Genomic DNA, 25,373 nt, shown 5'->3' on the forward strand with positions numbered 1-25,373 from the left:
GTTGTTTCAACGGTAGCAACCTCTCGTCTACCTTTACGGAGGAAAGTGAGGCTGATCGACTTTCAGAAAATAATTCGGAAATAAAAACGGCACAATCAAAAACTCTAGGTCCCTGGTTTCCCCGTCTCATTCTTCAATTTCTCGGGTCTCAGCACCGCGCTGGCTGTGCGAACACATTCTTCACTTAGCTTTTTTTTAGCCAAACTAGCAAGTTCTTCTCAAAGAAATAAAACTTAAGCTTTTTAATATTATTTAACATTTCCAGGTCTCAGTATTAAATTTTAATTTAATTTAATTTATTTTTCTAATATTTAATTTTTTTTTAAATAAATAAAAATAAATAAAAAAAACTTAAAAAATTGGCAAAATTCGACTAACTGAATCAACGTGGACATGATCTGAAAACTGCAAGCTATGGTGAACACTTTATATTTTGTAATCTTCTATGCAACTCGCCTGAACGGAGCCAGAAAATTAATATCAATGTATAACAAACAAAATAATTGAGTAAATTAATTATTATGCTAGAAAATAAACTTGTGACTATTTATTTCGAGTTAAATTACAGGTATACTTGTGCATTGTACCCTTTCGGGAACGTGTCAGAGATACATAGGTAGTCAGTGAGCGTGACCCTCGATGATCTAGCCACGAAACAATCTACTGATGAGAACATCGGAAAGTTGGGAGAATATTTAAGAAAAATTATAACTCAAAATATTAATCGTTGACTCACGAAAATTTCAAGCTTAGAAAATAAAACTGAATTGTATAATAAGAGGGCAGACAGCGCTGACCAAATTTTTTGCCAAAATTCTGGAAAAGATTAAAAGCATTGAGGATTACATTTTTAAATATGTAACAAACCCAACATCATTACCGAAAAAAAAACAATTGAGATAGAAGGTGTCGCTTTTAAGCCTATTAGAAAATATGATTAAGGGAGAAATTGTAAATGAGTTGCATGGACCATCTCGAAAAAACTTTCAACGAAGGCGAGTCATTATAAATGATCTGTGGCAAGCAGATTTGGTTGAACTTGTTGACTGTTTATGACACATTTTCGAAATTTGGTTGGGGTGAGGCATTAAAGTCAAGTACTAATGATGTTTCTCAAGCCATGGAAAGAATATTTAAATCGGGTCATGGAACACCCAAAAAGCTGCAAACTGATGATTGTACTGAATTCTTTAATTCGAAATTTAAAGTATTAATGAAAAGTTGTCGGATATATCATTATTCAACCTTCAGTACTCTAAAGGCATTTATAGTTGAATGTTTTAATAGAACTCTTAAAGAACTAATGTGGCGAGAATTTAGTTTCAATGGAAAATATAATGTATAAGCAATTAATTAATAAACATAATAATCGGGTGCACAGAAAAATTAAACGTTTGTAAATATAAATATGTTTTTGAGAAAGGGTATACACCAAACTATACAACTGAAATCTTTAAAATTAGAAAGGTGAAGAATACCTACCCTAAAACATACATATTTGAAGATTTAGATGGTAGTCCGGTTCAGGGCGGATTTTATAAAAAAGAGTTCAAAGTTGTAAGGCGTAAAGGAAATAACGTTTTATTTAAGTGGCTTGTGTTTTAAAAGGCTAACTGGATAAATAAGGAAGACATTTTGTAGTATAACAAGTGATTTATTTAATTTCATATTTTTTATATATTCAGCTCATCTTATACGTAGTTTAATAATATTTTTGTACAATCTTTACTTAAATAAATTTTAAAATAATAACTAAACTTTTTACAAACTCAAAATATTTTTTATTTATATTTTTCAAAGTCTATTTCTATGTGATTAGTAAATAACATTCTCACATTATCGAGAATAAAAAATAACAATATGATTTAATAAAAAGAGATGTTTGTTTATTTATTTATTTATATATTTGTTTAGATTATTTTTATTATAATTAAAGAATAAGAGTATTATTAAATAAAAAAAGATGAGTTGCTTACTTTTTATTTCTTTATGTTTTATTGTTATTTTTTCTTTAAATCTACTTAAAAAAAAACGACGAATAGCGCGCTCTCCCGATAATAGGGGATCCTCTGCCTCTCTGTCGGCCGCCTGTTGTCTCCGCTCCTCTGTCGGGAATAATTCCATACCAGGTCGGATACTTCTCCGCCTGGTGACGGAAATGGCCATGCTTCGTAATTTAGCGTGTTTAGCTCCTGGCGCTTTACCAGCTCGAGGAGCCTATCCACAACATTCTCCGCAAGAACATTCCGAAGCTGCATGGCAGTGTGTCTCAATGCATCTTCCAAGGGGACTTCCTCCCAATAAATGTTCTCCGCAGCATTACAATATACTTCTGCCTGTTGGCGTGCCCATTCCTCATTCGGGCAAGGTTCTCCTAAAATTTTGAGAGCTCATCTTTCGTTTGTGGTGTCTTTTGGTCTTGTGACTTGGTTATATAGCAGGGAAGAGCAGGGTCTTTAAATCATTTTGGTGCTGACGAAAAATTTATGACTAACCCTTTGTATTAGTTTTGAATCTCTTATTCTATTTATATTTTCTATGACTTTTTATTTTCGAAACATTTAAAAAACCACAGGTATCCTTACTATCTGAATTGCTGGTAACTGTCAAGATATTTGGTCTTATGGTTCGCAAGTAAAAAATACTTCGCCAATTCTATTATTTATGACCTTTTTCATGTAGGGGTTATATTTCGAATGGAAATTTTCTTAACATTGATATTTGCCTCCCTGTGTCGACGGTTTTTTGAACAAAGGATACACGGGTATTTGTCATTTAGGTGTGGATACAGAGATTTGTTTATTGCTGGCAACTGTCAAGATATTTGGTCTTATGGTTCGCTATTAAAAATTCCTTGCCAATTGAATTTTTTGTTTTTTTTTTTCATATAGGGGTAATATTTCAAAAGGAAAATTTTCTTCACTTTGATCTTTGTCCCCTTTGTCGAGGGATTTTAGCAATCCTAACACCTCCGCGTTTGTATAGCAGGTAACCACCTTAACTCAGGGCTTATGGTATGGTTAGCACTGGGTGGTTAGCTTAATGGGATTTAAATAAATCGTGACAAATTTACAAGTGAAAGTAAAAAACATTTTGAACAAAAGAAAAATTTGTCATTTAGGTGTGGATACAGAGATTTGTTTATTGCTGGTATCTGTCGGGCATGGCAGCCAACACAGCTGGAATGTGAAATTGTCAGCTTACCGTGAAAAACCACGATTTGCTATAATTGGATTTACACTAAATGGAGAACTTATCACAAACAATTTAACAAACTTGAAAGTTGAATTGAATTCTGAGTCATATCCATATGTCGATTTTAGTAAGAAACAGTATGCTCACCTTTATGAAATGTATACAAGATTTCAATCTAGTTACTATAATCGAGAGTCACAACCATTTTTGACCCCAAATGAATCTAAATTGAAGGCCCCCATTGTTGTGGTTGATCTTTCATATCAAAACAATTTATCAAACTTGAAAGTTCACTTGAATTCTGAGACATGTCCATATGATATTCTGAATGTCGATTTTAGTAAGAATCAGTATGCCCACCTTTATGAAATGTATACAAGATTTCAATCTAGTTACTATAATCGAGAGTCACAACCATTTTTGACCCCAAATGAATCTAAATTGAAGGCCCCCATTGTTGTGGTTGATCTTTCGTATCAAAACGTTTCAGTGAAACTGGTCCTATTGATGTGAGAATTGCAATAGAACTCAGGACACCAAGTCATGAAAATACCCATGCTTATTGTCTCCTTATACATCGTTTAGTTGAATATAACCCATTAAACGGACTAGTACAACGAATTGTTTAAAGGTAAGAAAATAAAGAAAGAAAAGGTTTCTGTTGATGTTTAAGGTTTCTTTTATAATAATAATAATAAAAAATTTATTATAAAGCAAATTGGAATTGTATTCGAAAAATATCCTAGCTTGAATAATAGTTTTATAATAGAAGCACCATATGATTTTACTTTGCTAAATACAAAATCTAGAAAAACTGCAATTTGGTTAACCATTAAACATTACAACACTTTTTGGAACGATGGAGAAAATAGTTTTCCACAAACTCGAAGATTTTTGGGGACAATTACAGACGGAAAACAGATTATATGTAAGGGTACCCAAAAGAAGCGATTTCTAGAGAATTTTTTTTGGGAATCGTCAGCTTGTCAATATCGAGGAAGTGGGCTGTCTCTCATTAAACAGGTTTAAAGAAAACCGGTTGCAATATTGTCAAACACATCTTAAGGGCGGGGTTTGTGCTCTAAACAATGCATACAATATTTTCACATTTTTTAAGAGTAGTATCAAAACAAGAAAATAATTTTATATACATCCTTTTAAAGTTGAGGGTAGATGTGTAAAGAGCTACAAGAAAACAAGATTGATAAAATGAAATTTCATGAGGAAATTGACCAATTCATCGAGCAATTTAAAGAACAGGTCAGCACATTCAATACCTTCTAAAAACAAAAACTATGTTTATGAATCAAGGTGGACATGATCTGAAAACTACAAACTATGGTGATCACTTTACATTTTGTAATCCTCATTTAACATCGGCAACGTGAGCATGCGTCTTCTATTAATATCAATGTATAACAAATCATGTTCGCAATACCAAAATAATTGAATAAATGAATTATTATGCTAGAAAATAAACTTATGACTATTTCGAGTTAAATTACAGGTATGTTTGTGCATTGTACCCTTTTGGGAACGTGTCAGAGATACATAGGTAGTCAGTGAGCGTGCCCCTCGCACTTGTGTGCGACATAAGGTCAATGGCGCGTGTCCCTTTTATTGCGTCCCAGGGATCTTCTCAATGAGCGTGCTCCTCGGACTTCTGCATGTGTCCCTTTTATTGCGGCCAGGTAATAGACAAGGGCCCATGTTCGGGTATCTGACTCTGGCTGATATCTTTATGACCCTTTGTGGAAAGGACACTTTACCAGTACAACGTTCTGGGGCGTTCTGGGGTTCCAAAATATTTCCCACATCTGAGAATCATTACCTTGTAAGATTTTTTTAATTGGCGTTCTTTTTATTTCTAAACTTGTTTTGCAATCATAGAAAACATCATTCCCAAACATGATCGGTCATGTTTCTCTGAGATAACGACCTTTCGATTCTTTGGGGGTGGGACCTTTCTCAACTGCATAGCCAAGGTGTGATAATGAGCTAAAAGGGTACGTGATAACGTTAGCATTAACATGCTAATTGTGACAGAATCCGCGTTTCCTATCTCCTAAACTTTCATAAAAGTCTACTTTCTATCGCAGGTATTATTAAATTCGAAAACAATATTTTAGGATATGGAAATTATAGGAAAACATATTGTAAAAAATATATTTTTGGTGTTTTTAGCATATAGCCTTCTACGCATGGATATAGCATCTTTTAATTAATTCTCAATTTCGAATTTAATTTGATTAAAATCGGACGAATATACCATATAGCTGACTTAGGAACGATCGGATAATTGAAGGGAAATAATATGATACAAATTATAGCTTTGGGGCTATTTGACATATGAGCAACTTTACTTATATAACTTTTGTTTTTTTGTGCGTATACATAATCCATTTTAGGATCTTGGAATCTTTTGAATTCTTATAAAAAATGTAACATACGATCTACTAAATAGATGCACTTTCTACATTTTTTACATTCGGAACGCTGCAATTCAATTTATTTCTGAATTTAAGTAAAGTATATATGTATATTCTTGATCAGCGTCACTAGACGAGTTGATCTAGCCATGCCCGTCTGTCCGTCCGTTTATACGCAAACTAGTCTCTCAGTTTTAAAGCTATCAGGCTGAAACTTTCCCAAAAGTCTTTTTTCTACTGCAGATAGTATATAAGTCGGAACCAGCCGGATCGGACAACTATATCTTATAGCTCCCAAAGGAACTATCGGGAAAAAAATTTAAAAAAAATTATATCTTTGGTGTTTTTTAACATATAACGACTATATCATATAGCTCCCATAGGAGCAATCGGAAAATTAGTAGTAAAATAATATTGAAAAATTATATCTTCGGTGTTTTTTAATTTTTAACCTTCTACGCTTGGAAATAATATTTTTTATTTGGTTTTGAATTTCGAATTAAATTTTCTCAAAATCGGACAACTATATCATATAGCTGCCATAGGAAGAAGGAAAAATTGGTAGGAAAACATGAAATAAAAATTATAACTTTTGTGTTTTTTAACACAAGAACAATCGGAAAATTAATGGTAAAATAATAAAAATTATCTTCGGTGCTTCTTAACATATAACCTTCTAAGCTTGGATATAACATTTTTAAATTAGTTCTGAATTTCCAAATAAATTTTATTAAAATCGAACGACTATATCATATAGCTGCCATAGGAATGATCGAAAAATTAGTCGTAAAATAATATGACAAAATTATATATTCGGGGTTTTTTAACATATAACCTTCTACGCTTGGAAATAACATTTTTTAATTGGTTTTGAGATTCGAATTAAATTTTATTAAAATTGGACTACTATATCATATAGCTGTTGAACTGTTGAACAAATTTTATCTTTGGAGCTTTTAACATATAGCCTTCTAAGCTTGGAAGTAACATTGTTAGTTCTGGATTGCGAATTAAATTTGATAAAAATCGGAGGACTTTATCATATAGCTGTTATAGGAACGATCGGAAAATTGGTGGGAAAATAATATGAGACAAATTATAGCTTTTGGGCTTTTCGAAATATTATCTTATAACATTGAGAATATAATTTCTTATATTTTTAAGAATTTAATTTAATAAAAGTCGGACCATTCTAACATACAGATGCCAAAAAAAAATTTTACATGGTGTTACTAAAGTTAATTATTTCTTATAACTGCAAGGGTATACAAACTTCGTCTTACCGAAGTTAACTTCCGTTCTTGTTTTTAATATCACTAAAGCAAGAATCCTTAAAAATGACAAATGGTGTTACTAACTTTGAGTATTTCTTTTATCTGCAAGGGCTTGCCGAGTTAACTTCCTTTCTTGTTTTTCGTTTACATTACGCAAAAAAGGTGCTTTGTGCTGTGTAAGCAAAAATAAAAATTTTATTTCTAAATGTATTCCTAATAATATTTTATTATCACCTAACGCAATATTTATAATGAAAAAAATTTCTGCTCATAAATTGTAACCTTGTCGTGTTATAAGGGTTTAGTAAGGGATAGAGGGGTGAGGATAGTAAGAAGCGTTTGGTTGAATAAAGCAGCTATAAATTAGGAAGATATCTCTTAACAAAAGTGGTATAACGGGAAAGTCGACTTTAAAGCATTCGATAACTTATGCAAATTGCCAATATTTTTTTTTTACTATTCTTGATCCAGTACCTTGCTAAAAACAGTTATATATTTACATCTGCTTTGAATAGTATATAAATAAGAAACGATTTGTTCAGTCTTCGAAAACATTTTTTGTCTCGAATTGAATATTTTTTTTCTTTTTAACCATGTTTTCATGATATAAAATTGCGGTAATAGCTTTTTAGCGCGGAGGAATGTATTTATGTCAATTAAAAATTTTTTTATTGATCTAAAGTATACCATTATAGCCTGAAATTTTGGCGGTGTTAACACACAACACCATTGTACCATCACTGGCAGCATGTAAACTATCTATATATATCTAAAGAAACTCCTCTTACCTCTCCTTACCCAAATCTTTCCAACTTAATTTCTTTTTTAAAAATGGGGTTACTCATTGGTATTTTCGCAGGGAAAATAAATCACTCCCTGGACAAAACAATAGCAAAAACTTTCCGAAAAATACAAGATTTCTAAAAGCGGAGAAGTGAAGTAAGTACTCCTGATATTCCTGATCATGTTCACTAGCTGAATTGGAAATGATGTAACTAACGTTAAGAATTTTTTATAACTGCATGGGCAAAATTCCTTCTTCTTGTATTTTACGAAAACTAGTTTGCAGTCGATATAAAGTAAATGATTGGTTCCTCAAGTTTCAAACATTTTTCTAGAATAATTTTTTTATTACCTCAAATGGTTTTTAATCATAAAACATAAATTATCCTGTTTAGTATATAAAAAAATATTTATCGATATCAAAAAACACAAGAGGGAACGCTATGGAACGTTTAAAAAACTATATCATCGTGTTTTTATGTAAAAATTAATTTTTAAAATCTTAAAAAAATATAAATATATAGTAAAGGATTCCATCGTCTCACTCATCATCTTACCCAAAAGAGATTTAATAAAGCTTTTGCTTGAAACATAAAGATCGATTCAGGAATTCTGATACATTATAGGCTACTTTAGGCAGCTGAAGCTCATAAAAAATTTTTTAATTTCTTATCATTTGTTTTTGTCTCTATGTAAGCTTTTTTTTTTTAGAGAAGTTTAAATATGTTATTTAGTTCTATAACTAAAGTATTAATTTAATTTTCAATAACTATAAAAATAATTATTTAACTCAAATCGATGCCTGGGCCCAAAGGCATACGCTCACGAAATATTAGACACATTGACGGCCGCCTGTTGCTGCCAAAAAACGTATTTACATTCTCGACAAAGCACAGAATGCTCTGTGCGGCATACTACGCTTGGATGTATGTACACACACGCCTACCTCAGCCAATGTAGAAAAGCTTTTTATAACTGACATGCGCACAAGCGTCAATAATATACTCCTTACCAATCGTCTAATAATGGCGCCAGTATCTACCTCAAGTTTAAACGTGCAACACTCTCTGGTGCGGGATTTTTCGAAAGACACTTGCTTATGTGTGTGTTGGAGTTGTGTATTACGAGCTATGATTGACCAAGTAAATGCCAACTTTGTTTAATTTATTGTATTTAAGTTGAAAAGTGGTAAAAAGGTGTAATAGTAGTATTTCCAATACCAACTCTTAATTTCCGTCTTTCCTATAGCCAAACAGAATTATGAGTCATTAATTTGTGTGAAAAAAGAATCTAAATTTTCCTAGGCATTTCCTACGATTCACCACCTCTCGAAAACTGGTACACAGTGAGACCCTTTTATGCGCTGAATGGTAGAACTTGCTTTGACCCCTCTTCGAAGCTTTGGTTTGACTTTAAAATGTCCACCAATTTATCAATCGTGCGTTTAAATTAAATTGGGTCGCAATATATACTTACCGATTATATTTTCATAGGTCAAAGGGGTGCGATCAGGAATGCTTTTGGGTGTGACTAGGATAGTTGTATTTAATTTAAAATACGCCTCGAATAACGTTTAATAAAATCACCGCTTCACCCAGATTACGCGAGTGAGGCCCTAAAAGACAATAACTGAGGGCATTAACTGGAGTGAATATGTCTTCCCTGTTGATTTGATCTTGCCAGGTACGCTCGAAAGTGTGTCATGTTGAAATTGAGTTCCATCGCTTGTTGTAGCGGGTGTACACATTTTTGGTTGGGAAGGAGCCTAAAGGTAGCCATGAGCTTACCCACCGCGTTCTTATTGTGAAGGATATTGGCGGGTGTCCCGCCGTCCACCTAAGATGGTGGATAGGGCTTTCTTCATTAGGTTGCAGAGATTTTGAAGAAATTTGTCTTGTAGTAGAGTAACTACTTCGTCCGCGTAGGCTACCACTTCCTGTACAAGTAATAGAAGATCTGCCCTTTCTGTAAGTATGTTGTGCATTTGAGAGTAGGCTTGCCTACTCAATTAGCCTTTTCAGGAGGGAAAGACTTATCGGGTGGAAGTCCTTTGGGGTAATGTGGGAGATTTGCCGGCCTTTGGTATAAACATTACTTAAACGTGTAGACCCCTGGATGGTATGGTTCTGATATCAACTGGACGAAAATGTACTATACAATCTACCTAATAAATATATATTCATTATTTTTGTACATTTGGCACGCTTTATTAGGCATATTGAATTGCAACGTGACAAATGTAGAAAAAATCGCTCATTGGTTACCTTTAATTGACAAAAATAACAGAACCATTTTGAACCGAAAACTTTCTCAAAGTTACTTAGATAAAATTTCGCTCTTATAGGAAATAGCGAATATATCAAAGCGAAAATTGAGCCAATGTGTCTAACAGAATTTAGATTTTTGGTTGTATACTTTTTATACCTTTGGAGAGGATATATTGAATTCAGTCAGAAGTTTGCAACGCAGCCAAGGAGACGTTTCCGACCCCATGAAGTATATATATTTTTGATCAGCATGTCTGTCGAGCCATGTTTGTCCGTTCGTCCGTCCATGTTTGTCCGTCCGCCTCCCACTTTTGGAAATAACATTTTTAAATTAATTCTGAATTTCAAAATGAATTATATAAAAATCGGACGATATAGATGCCATAGGAACGATCGAAAAATTAGTGTGAAAATAATATGAACCAAGATGGCTTTTTGAAGACTCACAGATAGTGTTCACGTCAGAAGGTCGTTAAATTTCTGGAGACTCATATATAAAAAACTCGACATCCTTGCCTGGACGGTCGACCCTGCCTATAAATGGGTACTTACCAGAAACAATTTCGAATTTAGGGTATCCACTTTTAGCCAGGTCTCATTGAACATAATAATTTGGGATGCAAAAGGAAGTCTATCCAGGAATCAAAAGTTCGACCTTTGTGGTGAGTCTTGTTTCAAGAGGTCTTTTTTTTCTACTTGAATTACAGTTCCTATGCCACCGTAAGTGCTAGCCAGGACGGGGGTTGCAGTGTGCTCTCCATAGGCGGCCTATTATTAGTGTTTTTATGATTTATATCACTTGATACATACAGTTACATAAATACATAAACAAATAAATACATAAATATATAAATACATATATACATAAATATATAAATACATAAATAAATAAACAAAAAAATACATAAACACATAAATACATAAATAAATTTATGTACATAAATACATAAATAAATTTATGTACATAAATACATAAATAAATTTATGTACATAAATACATAAATAAATTTATGTACATAAATACATAAATAAATTTATGTACAGAAATACATAAATAAATTTATGTTCATAAATACATAACTAAATAAATACATAAAAACATAAATACATAAATAAATTCATACATTCATTCATACATACATAAATACATTCATTCATACATACATAAATACATTCATTCATACATACATAAATACATTCATACATAAATACAAAAATACATAAATACATTAATACATAAATACAAAAATATATTAATACATAAATCACTGTGGACAGCAGTCAACGTAGAGACGAAGCGCACCAGGAGGGTGTGCGAAGGTGACTATCATACATACACGAAGAAATGAAAATCAACTGTAATCGTCCGATAGTTTCGTGAACTAAAAGAATTGCATACAAAGACTTGAAAACAGACCAATTGGTGTGGGGGAAAATGTAGTGCAATTGTAAAAGTTAAAATTTGATCAGTTGGGTCCGGTGGGGATAATTACTCCTCGCTATCAACCTAGTTGTATTCTTAATTGAAATACGGTTCGAATGACACCTCAACTGGCAATCAGATGCTCCTTTCAAACATAATACCCAAATTGAAAATTTTATTTTGTTTTTAAGTTTGTCCCAAACTGTTATTTTAGATTCCTGAAAGCTCTAGACTATGGAAAACAGCTCAATATGTTTAAATTTGCTTAATGTGCTCAAATCGTCTAAATATCACAGTTTAAAAATTGTAGACCAAAATTGTTTTTTATTTACATTTTTTTTAAGCCCTATTCCTGATTTTGCAAAAACGGCTCTAACGATTTTAAATAAAATGTTAATGTGTATAGGCCTTGAGATTCCCCAACTTGTGGTATGCGACATTCTTGTAAAAAAAACCGTTTTAAAGTTATTGATTAACGAAAGTTATTAATTATAATTAAGTTATTGCTTAGTCGGAATTCTTTCATCTTGGGAACCTTGTGGATGTAATAAGTAGCTCGCGATAGAAAACTTTTACCTACAAAAGTTCTGACATCGGTTTTTGTGACGACTAATGCTGTACATCGACTAAATAAAAACTATACCTTTGATGTTAAAAGCTTAAATATTTTGCTGAAGCGGGCAAAATCTATTAATTAGTCGAATGTACAATCATTATTCGTCACATAAGTCGATATCAGAATTTTGTATGACACACTTCACTAAAATATACCTTTGATGCGAGAAACTGAAATATTTGGCTGAAGCGGGTAGAATAAGAACATTTTAGAAAGTGTACCTATATAGTCGAATTTTTAAGCACTATTTGTCGCAAAAGTCGACATCAGAACATTTTTATGATGATGGCGTGATCACGACCACCCCTTATCTCGTTAGGAGGCGTTTTTATTTGATATATAAGTTATCCAACACGTAAAAAGCCGCTTACGGCTCTGCATTTTGGGTTTGGCTTTGTGTTCCGATCTAAGCTAAGTTAAACAAATAAAAATTAAAGTAAGCATCCGCTTCCGTTTGAAGTCCAATCAATTGCGCCTTTTCAATCTCTGCATTTGCCTTTGGCTTTGAGGTCCGTTCTTGGTTCCTAGCGTTTCAAGCTCCCACTAAATCGCATCGAACAGCATATTCGAATTTTACAATGAGATGCGTCTTAGGCTTTTCATCTAGACATAAATTAAAGTTCTAAAGTTAAAAAGGAAAAGCTCCTGGCCGAGGTTCATTGGATCAGATTAAGAAACCAAGAAGTTAGTTCTATTTTGTCCGAGACCGCGATCGGTTCGCATGTATCAAAAGTGTCTTGTATTAATTATGTATTTAAAATAAAGGTTTAAAACCCGTGATTTAAAATAATAAATAAATTTTTTTAAACAATCTTTAACCCACGAATTTATATGGCGCCCAACGTGGGGCCGCGTCATAAAAAAATTCAGAAAATTGAATTTATTTAAAATACAAAAATTCAAGATTATAAAATAAGTAAAAAGGAGCACAAAATAAATACAATAAAATTAAAAAGAAAAAATATTAAAGCAAACAAGAAGTAACAACAAAAAAAAAAAAACAGAATACGATGAAAAAAGAAAAAATAAAGAAGAAAGGAAGGGCACTCTCTCGCCATTAATCTTCGCTGAATCCAGGAAGGAAGATCATCTCACAACCTCACAGAAGGAAAACCCCATCGGGACAGTCTCGTAAGGAACTAATTTAGAATAATTAAAAATTAACGATTTGATATGTAGTTTGGGAAATTAAATTTAACAACGGCAACCGGAGGGTCAGCACCAAATTTTTCTGCAGGTAGTATAGCCACAGCCAGCGGTTTAATAGTGGAATCAATAAAAATATTAATAATGTTTAATTAAATGAAGTGAGCAGGCAAATATAAGGTTTATAAGGAAGGTAAGCCACAGGTGCAAGCACTGTGGAGGATTATAAAATTCAAGCAAGCGACCCAACTATAAAGTGCGATACAACATTTGAAATTGTTAAAACAACACAATATGTTAGTTGGAGGGAAGATGCAGAACCTGTATTGAGCCTTTATAACATTCATACTTAACAATATTTTTTCGCTTTAACAATTTTACGAAATAAAATTATGGGAGCTGCCCATGATGCTCTTACCAATCATGACACCGTTTTAAACTTTCAAACAATCTTATAGAGTAAAAATCTGCGAAGCGTGCCAAAGGTCCGATTTCCATGGAACTTTTATTGCTTCTCCAGTTCACAACGTCGAAACAAAATTTTCGTTTGAACTGTTTTGAAACACTTTGAGTTTTACCGGAGTTATAGGTAGGTATAAGATAGGTATAAAAATTTGATTATTTTTCTATTTTTTCATTTTTTTAGTGTTTTTACCAGCTATAGAGTTTTAAACCATTTAAAAATGAAGTTTGATTTATTACCAAAAGGGTAAAAAAAAGGGTCCGGACAAAAGTTTTTTGCAATATCGATTTAACGATGCGCATACAGTGGTTTTCTATACAACATCTGAAAAGGCCGAGCATAGCTAAGTGGCGCGCCAGTCGCTCCAATCGTTTTCTCTTAAAAACTTTGGATTGGATTGGATTTTATATATAACGATAAACGACCAATACATATTAAAGAGTCAGAACTAAGTATTCTCAGGCAGGGACGAATATTATAAGGAAGTTAAAAAAAATTTACTAATAAACAAAACCATAATGACACACGGAAAGGGCAGCGTTATTACCAAGGAAACATAAAAGACAATAAGGAGCAACTCTCTACAAATATTTATATCCGCGAAATTTTTTGACAAAACAATAACCAAAATAACACTCAAAAGCAATAAGCTCTTGGGGCAATGGATGTTGATCCATCGATTCAACTCCAAAATAAACTTAATAACAATCGTCAGCCGAATAATAATTTGCAGGCAAATAATAATAAAGGGAGATATAATAATAACTATTATCAAAATAATAATAGTTCAAATTATTATCGCCCAAATCAAAATAGAGGGCAAACTCAAGCTCAAAAGGGGAAACCAGATGGAACAGTAAACCAGTAGATAAAGTATCTAGATTAAATAATATTAATGAAGATAATTTTTTAGACAATACCTCTACAGTGGAATGCCTTATTTAAATAGGATAGACAGAAAAACCAAGGAACAGTTAAAGATTTTAATAGATACAGGAGGCACTGCTTGTTATATAAAAAAGGAGTTTTAGAAAATAAATATATAAAAAAGTAATTACAGTTCATGAGTATTCAATTATTAAGTATTACCATATTATCAATATATTAAAAATACATTTTTTTTATGAAATATAAGGACTAGAATCTGATCCTCTAATTGTATTTAATTTACTAAGAAAAATTCGAGCTATAATTAATATAGCAAAGGCAGTCTTGAAATAAAGAGGGAAAACAGAAAAGTTAAAATATTATGATAGTGACGAAAAAAAATAAAAAAGTTTAATTGAAGAAAAAAATTATATTCTTCCGTTAAAAAATTTATGAATTATATAACGAAGTTAATAATAAAATGACTACTGATAAAAAAAACCATAATGACACACGGAAAGAACAGCGTAATTACCAATAAAACAAACAGAACAAAAAGGAGCATCGCTCTACGTCTTTTTATATCCGCATTAAATGGATCTATCTCAGTAACTCTTTTCTTATTAAATCCACCAGATTTGCCCAACGCTTTGGCAAAGGTCCAGGAATTAGAATTTCCGTGCTCAATTTGCAAACAGGTTAAATGGATTTAAAAATGAAAATAAATATTAGGGAAACAACTTACGATTTGATCAAGTACGAAAAAAAAATAAAACAAGCAATCATTGGGGTAATAACCAAAACTATGACTGACCACAAAAGGGAAAATTTTGGCAAATCGATAACCAAAATAACATTCAAAAGCAACAAGCTGTCGAGCCAATGGATGTTGATCCATGATCCATAATAACAATCGGCAGCCGAATACTAATTGGCAGGAAAATAGTAATCGAGGGAGATATAGTAATAATTATTATCCAAATAATAATCGTTTAAATTACTAACGACCAAATCAATCAAAGGGAACCAGATGGATCTGTAAATCAGCCAGCTAATAAAGTAACTAGATTAAATAATATTAAGGAAGATAATTTTTTAGACGAGACCCCTACAGGGGAATGCCTTATTTAAGCAGGATAGACAGAAAAACCAAGGAGCAGTGAAAGATTTTAATAAATACAGGAACCACTGCTTGTTGTATAAATAAGGGAATTTTTGAATATAAAAAAGAATTATCAATATTTAAAAAGGTAACTACAATTAATGGGTATTCAATTATTAAGTATTACCATATTATAAATATATTCAAAACACGACATTTTATTTATTTAAATTGGAGCTATAATAAGTTTAGCAAAGGGAGTATTGGAACATAATGGGAAAACAGAAAAGTTAAAATATTATAATAAAGAGGAAAAGAAACAAAAAAAAGTTTAATTGTAGAAAAAAATAATATTCTTCCGTTAAAAGAATTTATTATAAAAAAATATTTTGAAGATAAAAGTAGTAAGATACAGATTCATTATTTGCGGAAAATAGGGAAAAAAGCTTGGGATTCGAAAATTCTGAGAACGCCGACGTAAAAATATCAGTCAATAAAAATAAAAATATCTTGGGACTTAAAAATCCTGAGAGTGCCGACGTAGAAATATTTGTCAAAAATACCAAATATCTTGGGAATTAAAAATCCTGAAAGTGCCGACAAAGAAAATACCGTCACAAACCAAATAAATAAAAATCGTTTGAAATGTAAAAATTTCAAGAACGCCATCATTTAGGTATCTGACAAACAAAAGATAAATAATATAGGTATAGATCAATTAGAAGGACTAAAGAGAAAAATAGTTCACTATATTGAAAGAGAGCATTCAAAGATAAATATGCAAATTTCTTTTAAAACAGACATAAAGGAGAAATAAATCTCATTCACGACAGGCCAATATACGGGAAACAATATCCGTACGCTTTATCTGTCACCAACTTTGTGAATTGCGAAATCGGTAGAATGTTATGAGAAGAAAAATGCCTAGCCGAAGCCCTTACAATTCACCAGTTCTGGCCGTAAGTTAAGATTATTGGCTATAAAAAATTAAATGAAAGTACCATACCTGACAGGTACCCAATGCAAGGCCCATCAGTAATTCTTTCTAACTTGAGGAAAAGAAGATATTTTTCAACAATAGATTTAGAATCAGGTTTTTATCAGATGTTAATGAAAGAATCTGATGTCAAAAAATATCTTTTTCAATAAATAATGGAAAATACGAATTTTTAAGAATGCTATTAGGGCTAACAAATGCACCAAGAATTTTTCATCGAGCAATGGAAGACATTCTAAGAGAACAAATGGGGAAAATATGTCATGTCTACATGGACGACATTATAATATTCTCAAATTCGATTGAACAATATTATGAAGACTTACACAAAATTATAATTATATTATAAAGGGGAAACATGAAAATCTCTTTGGAAAAATAAAAGTTTTTTTTAACGCGAAACCAGTTTTCTAGGATACAACGTATCTTATAACGTTCTTAAGACAGGTTCAGAAAAAAATGACTCAATTACTAAGTATCCGCTTCTAAAAAATATTCGGGAACTAAGCAGTTTCCTAGGCCTTACGGGCTATTATAGAAATTTTGTTTTAAACTACGCCTCTATTGCCAAACCTCTATCTTGGAGGTCATAATGGCAAAATTAAAAAAAAAAAGTCAACTAAAATGTTAATTCAGCTAAATGACCCAGCTATAAAAGCTTTTAACGAGCTGAAAGAAAATCTCATTGCTCAAGTAGAACTAGTTCAACAGGACTTTAATAAAAAATTTACCCTGACCATCGACGCTTCGGACGCCGCAATTGTTGCAGTTTTATCTCAAGAAGGTAAACCAATTACTTTTATTTCAAAAACCTTATCTAAAACAGAACAAGTTTATGTAACTAATAAGAAAGCACTTTTATCTATAGTATGGGCTCTTAAAAGTCTAAGAAATTACTTACACGGAGTGCTTGGAATTGAAATTCAAACCGATCACCAACCATTATCTTTCGCAATCTCAGATAAAAATCCTAATATAGAAATTAAACGCTAGTATTCCTTATCAAGGATTCAGATTAACAACTTAACTGACAGTAACGAATCGGTCTCAGATCAAAACACTCAGCCGTCAGCAGAGAGTAGTTTTGAGCATGTTATACATGAAATCCGTAAACCATTAAACCATTCTAAGCACCAATTGCTTTAGCAACGGAGAGGTATATAATACATGAGTCGGTTAATATATTCGAAAATACCAGACATAGTAGAATTGGACTTTCCTATCAATCTTAAGAGAATACATTTCCCCTAATATAACAGAAGGTATTCATTGCACTTTAGAGGACTTTTACAGAATTTAAAAATCACTTAAAGAATATTTTATAAATAATTTTTTGTGCACAAGAATATTTGTCCAAGATGTTGAAAACTCTGAGAACACAGCAAATTTAATCGAAGAAACACTATGTATGTACTCACAAAATTAAAAGAATATATAAAAAATTTTAAAATTAGCAATGAAAACAAATATAACAGACATCCAATTAAAATTCCAATTGGAGAGTCGCAATTCCAAGTAAAGAATGCAAAAATGTTCACATTGACATATATTACATATATTACGCGCAAAGTCTGACTTTTATAATTTGCATTGACGCCTATTTAAAATTTCTAGTAGTAAGAAATCCAAAATAAATTAAATATCGAAAACAAAGTAATGGAGTTACTTCAACAGTTTCCACAAGCCAAAGTAATAATGACCGATATTGAACCGACCTTTAAATTTAATTTAAATTTTAAATCCCAATTTAAACTTTTTGCACAAAGGTGCTGTTTAACTTTACATTACGCAGACCCGAGGCACAGTACCTCAAACAGACAAGTTTAAAGGGCACATTCTACATTAACAGAATTGGCTCGATGCATTAAAGAAGAATTTAATTAAACCGCCTATTCCGAAATAGTCATTCATCAACGAACCAAAAACCCTTTGACATACTATATAATAAAATAGAGCACGATAATATTCCTCAAATTTTAAAATATACACAAGAAAAAATGTTAGAAACACACAATGATAACAGAAAAGAAAAACAATATCACGTCTTCTCGGATGACGAAAACTCTCACATCCAGCACGTAGATTTGGTTCTCAAATGCCTGTACGATGCTAATATGAGGGTATCAACGGAAAAATCTTAATTCTTCAAAAAAAGCGTTAGCTTTTTGGGTTTTATAGTCACCAGCAACGGGGCTACCACTGACCCAGAAAAAAACAAGGCCATTCGGGAATTCCCTGAACCCAAAAATGTGTTCGAAGTTAGATTATTCCCTGGCCTGGCCAGTTACTATAGATGCTTTATTAAAGATTTTGCGTCCATAGCTCGGCCCATTTCAGACATCCTGAAAGGGGAATTCGGTAGTGTCAACAGACACAGGTCGAAAAATATCCTGGTGCAGTTCAGCGAGCCGTAACGGCTAGCTTTTCACAAGCTGCGTAACATTCTAGCTTCCGAGGAGGTCTTCCTCGGGAAGAAGCTTTTTCAAGTGCAGCCACGATTCACAGTGAGCTGTCACTGCCCCACACAATTGAGGCAACGGATAAGCCCTTGAATTGCTTCCAAAACCAGATAACTCTGGAGGAAGCTCGCTTTCTGCAAAAACGCAGCTTTGTCCTGTTTGGAAACAAGAGACGGCACGCGATCAGCTTCTCCTGCAAAGAGTCATTACTCAATGAGCTCGTAGATTTAATTGTTCCTAAGGGCGTAAACGCCATCCATTGCGATTTTCACACACTCGCAATGATACAGGACCAACTGGTACGGCAATTTCCAGCCACAAAATTTTGGTATTGTAAAAATCGTGTAACGAACATTTTTGCAGTCCCGGAGAGACGAGAAATTCTGTCCACTGAACACAACAGGGCTCACAGGTCGGTCTAAGAAAATATACTACTTACCGAAAATGGCCAAGCTAGCTAGCGAAATCGTCGCTAACTGCAAAACATGTGCTAAAGATAAATATGACAGGCATCCCAAAAAGCAGGAGCTTGGGGAAGCACCAATCCCGTCCCAGCTTCTCAACGGATAAGAAATATTTTCTTACAGACATTGACAAATTCTCAAAATTTGCGATGGTCCAGCCAATTCCCTCTAGAACCATAGAGGACGTTAAACCAGCACTGCTACAGCTCTTGAATGTTTTCCCGAAAGGGTCATATGTTGTGACAACGAACCATCGTTGAATTCGCACACCATTTTGTCCATGCTGAAAACCATTTCGGCGTGAGCACCGCCCCTACATAGTGTCTCGAACGGACAAGTGGAACGTTTCCACAGCACAGGCAACTAATCACAAGCCAAGTACATCCCCATTATTGACGGTCGAATACTAGTGTGGGAGGAATTCGCATTCGTTAGACATTCAGTGAACTTTTCAGAGTACAAGCGCGTAGTAGAAAAAACAGAAAATATGAGCGATATGTTCCCCCAGTCACACTTTTGAATGTGGACACAGCTCACCTTCGCGACCTGCTCGACTCGTTAGACGTGCACCACAGGTTAGCCAGGCGTTTAGACTATTTAGAATCAATGTTAAAAGTCGTAGCAGGAACTCCAGACGCCGGCGATTTAGAAAGAATTAAATTCACAGAAACAAAATTAATCAATTCAAACGATAGACAAATAGAAATAAATAAGTCAAGTAAGTAAGTCAAATCAGGGACTGAAGAGAACCGGTACCGGTACCGAAAACGGAACCGGAACCCTTTCCTTTTTACGGAACCGAAATCGAAACGAAACCGAAATTTTAATTTTCGATGGAACCGGAACTGGAACCGGAACCGATTACTTGGCATACTGTGGAACCGAAACCGGAACCGAAACCGATATTCTTTTTTTGAGAATGAGTCTCGGATTTTAAATCAGGGACTGAAGAGAACCGGTACCGGTACCGAAACCGGAACCGGAACTCTTTCCTTTTTACGGAACCGGAATCAAAACGAAACCGAAATTTTAATTTTCGATGGAACTGCAACTGGAACCGGAACCGATTATTTGGCATACTGTGGAACCGGAACCGAAACCGATATTCTTTTTTTGAGAATGAGTCTCGGATTTTAAATCATAAAATATTTCATTATAGTACAGTTCTAACAGTTGCGTTGTGGCGTTGTGGCTCTGTGACTTGTTGATATGTAATTGAAACATGAATAAATGCGAATGATGATATATACATATGTTGTCGCAATTACTGGAACTGGAACCGATTCGTAATATTTTTTAAAAACCGGAACCGAAACCGGAATCGATTTTTCCTAGGAACCGAAATTAGAACCGGAACCGCTAACAGATTTTTATAGGAACCGAAACCGGAATCGGAGCCGGTATTCCAATCGGTTTCAGTCCCTGAATCAAATCCTGAAAGCGGCAAAGAGTTCACAAGTGGACACTGGCCATCTATACGAAACATTGCTCTCCAGAAACCGAATGTTAACAATGGAACTTCAAAATTTAATGATGGCAATCTCGCTTGCTAAAGTAAACATAGTCAGCCCAAACATATTAGATCACGCAGACCTAGAAAGTATTTGGATGGAGGAGCCCACCGACACTCCTATAAAAGATATTTTGTCCGTAGCGTCCGTGGAAATTCTCCAGTCTGTTAACATATTGCACTTCATTATTAAATTCCCAAAAATTAAATTAGCATGTAAGAAGATTAAAATGTTCCCGGTAGCACATACTAATATGATGCTAAGGTTAGTGGATAATATAATAGCAGAATGCAATGGGGAAATGTATGCGATCCAGAATTGCTCCACAACACCAGGAATTGTAAAGCGCTTGTCGTTTTATCAACTTTTAAATTTTCCACAACCATTTAAAAATTCCGCCAGGATTTGAAGTGGCCGCCAAATATTAAAATGGCAGAGCAAAGTTCCTAAATTTTCCCAATTTCCAACACTAAAAAGACGCGTTCGATAGGTATTGCTAGGCAACTCTGGTCCCACAATTTTCGATAGCCAAGCCTTGCTGACTGGCGCATCTCGATTTTTCGTTCAAAACGTTCTCGTTCTCGCTTAAACATATTTTTATCAGTGCTTGAACCAAAACCAGATTACTACCAAAGCCAAAATCGTGAAAAATATCAGACATCCCAAGGCTTTTTGAAGGTTTTCTTTCACCAGGCAACCACGGCAACCTTGCCGTTGAATAAACAAAGAGAATTCTGGGAAATCGAGTTACTCCTTCTGGTGGTTCCTGTTTTCCTGGAATCGTGGAAAATTCTTGGAAGTCGAGGCACTCCTTCCAGTTTTCTCGGAAAAAGTCCCTAAACCGCAACAACGGGATCGTCAGTGGTTTCAGTTTTCCTGCAAAAAGGGATCGTCGGCAGTTTCGTCAGCTTTTCTCAGTGTACCCTGTATCACAAATACATACACACAACAGTGCAGCCCTCTGCTGAAAGTGCACAAGTGGGCAGTCCCACGCCTGTAAATAATTCTAGTTAAGGCAACATTTAAATTTCAAATCTTTAAATTCCTATAAAATTAAAATTAAATTAAACAACGAAATTTAAAGTAAAAGTAAATTTAAAGTAAAGTTTAAGAAGTAAAGTAATTTAAATTATCCCGAATACTAGTGTAATCAAATAATTTGTAATGCAGTAAGCAATCTCGAAATGAGAGCAAATGTTTGAGCCCCTGGAAGTGTTTTTCCCAATTCTTTCTACAGTCAATTGAAATGCAGTTTTACAATTTATAAACAAAATTACAGCCAATAATTCAACAAATTGAAAGCGTTTCAACGTTGGATATGGTGGGTAAGTGATCGGCTCCGGTCGTCATGCTACATATTTTGATTGACTGTTTATAATAATATTCCAATGTTCTTAAAATTATAAAAGAAATTCCGTTTCGATTAAATACTTGCTCAGTTAAATTTAATAAAAATTAATGTTTACATTTTTTGATTCGATATGACTTTAGCATACAACTTTATATGATACTTTAATGATCAATATTACCTTTTTATATATATTAAACCTATTATAAACATGAATTGCTAAATTTCTTTACTAATGGAAGCTTGCATCAAATGCATCAATGAAGATGGTTAGGAGTTAGGCGTGTGTCAAAGGGATCACCAACCTCTGTCAGGTTATGCGGCTTCGGTGATCATGGTAGGGTGGGCCATGTCAGCGGCAATAACATCATCGCTGCTGACACCGACACACATACATCAGCTGTTGCCATTCCATCTAGGCAACACTCTTCTTTTCAGATATTCCCTCCCTCTTTATCCCACTATTAATTCTGTCCTCCTACAATTTTACCTCAAAGTCAGTTCGCACGCGAATTAAAATAGGATATTGTATATACATATGCGAGCAAGTAGCACTGTGGGTCAAATTGGAAACACACTCCCTTCACCGACGAAAAAATCAGACGGAACCAGCGCGTGCCCCACTTGAAGCTACACCCCCCATCTTTCGCTGCTGCTAGAATCATTCGTGATATGCTGCAAATTTTAAGAAATACAAAAGAGAAAATATAAGAAACACATAATGATAACATAAAAGAAAATCAATATCATGTAGGACAGATAGTTTATGAAAAGAAATACGATGAAAGAAATAAACTTAAAAAACAAGGACTTAGGGAAATTTTACCTTACAAAATAATAATCAAAAGTATAAATATAATTATTCGCAAAGATAGTATACAAATTTTAAATATTTATATACTTTTTGTTGTCCTTTTCCAGAAAATGTTTTATCAGGTGCTCATACTACTCCTTATTTTACTAACAAAATTAAAAATAATTGTCTATACAAGTCACGAGTATCTTTTATTCAAGGACATAAAAGATATATTGACTTATGATACATACACAGATTTATTTCACGTAAGTAACTTAAGTGTTTATAAAGAAATAATTCACTTGGAATCAGATAATATAAGAAGGGATACTAATAAAATCGAATTAATTTTATCAGAATTAATTTCAACTAGATTAAAAAGGGGAAAAATGAGTTAGGCAATGTGTGAAAATGGTTAGCTGGAACTCCCGATCATGATGATTTTATTACAGTTCAGAATAAAATCAATTAATCTGTTTCTGATAATTTAAAAATGTTTTTTTTATCAAGATTTACGCTTGCGAAAACATTGCTTACGCTTATTAACATTTCATTTGCAAAATTTAATTGACACAATCACACTTGCAAAAATTGACGTTTTTAATACCATAATTTTAAACAACGATGACATCATGAATATATTAAAACATCAACAAAAACCAGTAATTATCGCTGGCTTAATGGACATCTCTGTTTTTAGGGTCGCACTTCTTCTTTATATAAAATACCCAATAATAAAAAACAGATGCGAAATATTTCATCCCAGAGCGATTTCTGAAATCGATGGGAATCTAGTATTAAGCAATCAAGTCGCAAAATGCGCAAATATTTTTTATGAAATGTCTAACATTAGGAACGAACTTATGAATAATTATTGTACTTTAAATAAGGAAAAAACTTGTTCGACTATTAAATGATGGGAAATGAACTTGTAAAAAAATAAGAGAAAAATATAAAAAATAGACATTATACATCATGGCACCATCTTGCCATTCTTATAAATGCTAACAATATTGTTAACAACTCCTATTTAAGCAGGTCATACTTAATAACATTTAATGGTACAACCAAAATTAATAATATCTCATATACCAATTTGGAAAACAATATTCTTTACTACGTAACTACGAACCACTTTAAAAATTATGAAATATCCGATTACATTTTATCAAATAACTCGGAACTCTCTTTATTTTAAATCCCTTCATTAAAATTAATAATACTAAAATATCACATACCTTTATAAATGCTATATGCTATGCAAAAATTCTATATTATTTGTAACCAAAAAACAACAATAATTTCAATCTCTGCATTCGCCTTTGTCTTTGCCTTTGGCTTTGATGTCCGAGGTCCGATCTTGGTTCCCCAGCTAAGTTAAACAAATCAAAATTAAAGTAAACATCAGCTTCCGTTCGAAGCCCAATCAATTGCGCCTTTAGTGTTCCAAGAGTCCGCCAAATTGCATCGGTCAGCTTTAAATCTAAACATAAATTGAAGCTCTAAAAGTTCAAAAAGAAAAGCTTCTGGTTGGATTTTATTTAAGATGGAAGATGGAAGTCCTATTAAGACCCGAGCCGAGATCAGTAATGTTTTTATTGCAAAAAATATTTTTAAATGTAAAAATTTATTTTTCATTGGAAGAATTGAAATTTTTGGGACTCAATTTATTTGTTCTAGGCACACTATTTTTTATTTATAAATTAATAGCTTATTCATATCTATCCACTTATATTTTCTATTGAAACTGAACTCACGTCATATCATTTCTCTGAGAGTTCTATTGAAACGTTGAATTATAGATGCCTTTAAAGTAATGAAGGTTGAATAATAAATTTCAAATTAAAAAATTCGGTACATATTCTTTTTATGGCTTGAAAAACGCCATTAGCTTTTATCGATATTAATAAATCACCGCAACCAAATCTCAAAAATGCGTCTATAACAGTCAACAAAATAAGATTTTCGAAAGGCTGCCATTTCAACCAAATCACCGGATCATTTACACCCCTTGCAACCACCCCTTTGCTGAAAAGGTTTTTGGTTTTAATTTTTTAAAATCTTCTTCCAACTTTCCGATGCACTCATCAGTTTATTCTTTCATCATCATCGTTATCTAAAGGCTTAGTTGCTTTTTGATACGTTTATTTATTAACAATGCATCTTTATAAATTTTTAATCGTTCCTTATCGACAGAAAAATGTTCAAATTTATGGATAGACATGATGTTTAT

At 33.1% G+C, this 25,373-nt stretch overlaps 1 protein-coding gene across 16 annotated transcripts in view; it reads left to right on the plus strand.

Moving 5' to 3' along the window:
- Positions 1–25,373, plus strand: part of LOC108035588 (uncharacterized) — a 401,308-nt gene that overhangs the window by 254,542 nt on the left and 121,393 nt on the right. The window contains exon 5 of one of the 16 annotated variants that reach the window (XR_006367981.2): positions 7,758–7,837. The exons of the other annotated variants lie outside the window; for them this stretch is intronic. The gene's annotated coding sequence lies outside the window, so the exon portion shown is untranslated. The remainder of the gene's footprint in view (positions 1–7,757; positions 7,838–25,373) is intronic. 16 annotated transcript variants of the gene reach the window in all.

Source organism: Drosophila biarmipes, unplaced genomic scaffold (assembly GCF_025231255.1).
Source record: "Drosophila biarmipes strain raj3 unplaced genomic scaffold, RU_DBia_V1.1 ptg000029l, whole genome shotgun sequence".
NCBI lineage: Eukaryota > Metazoa > Arthropoda > Insecta > Diptera > Drosophilidae > Drosophila > Drosophila biarmipes.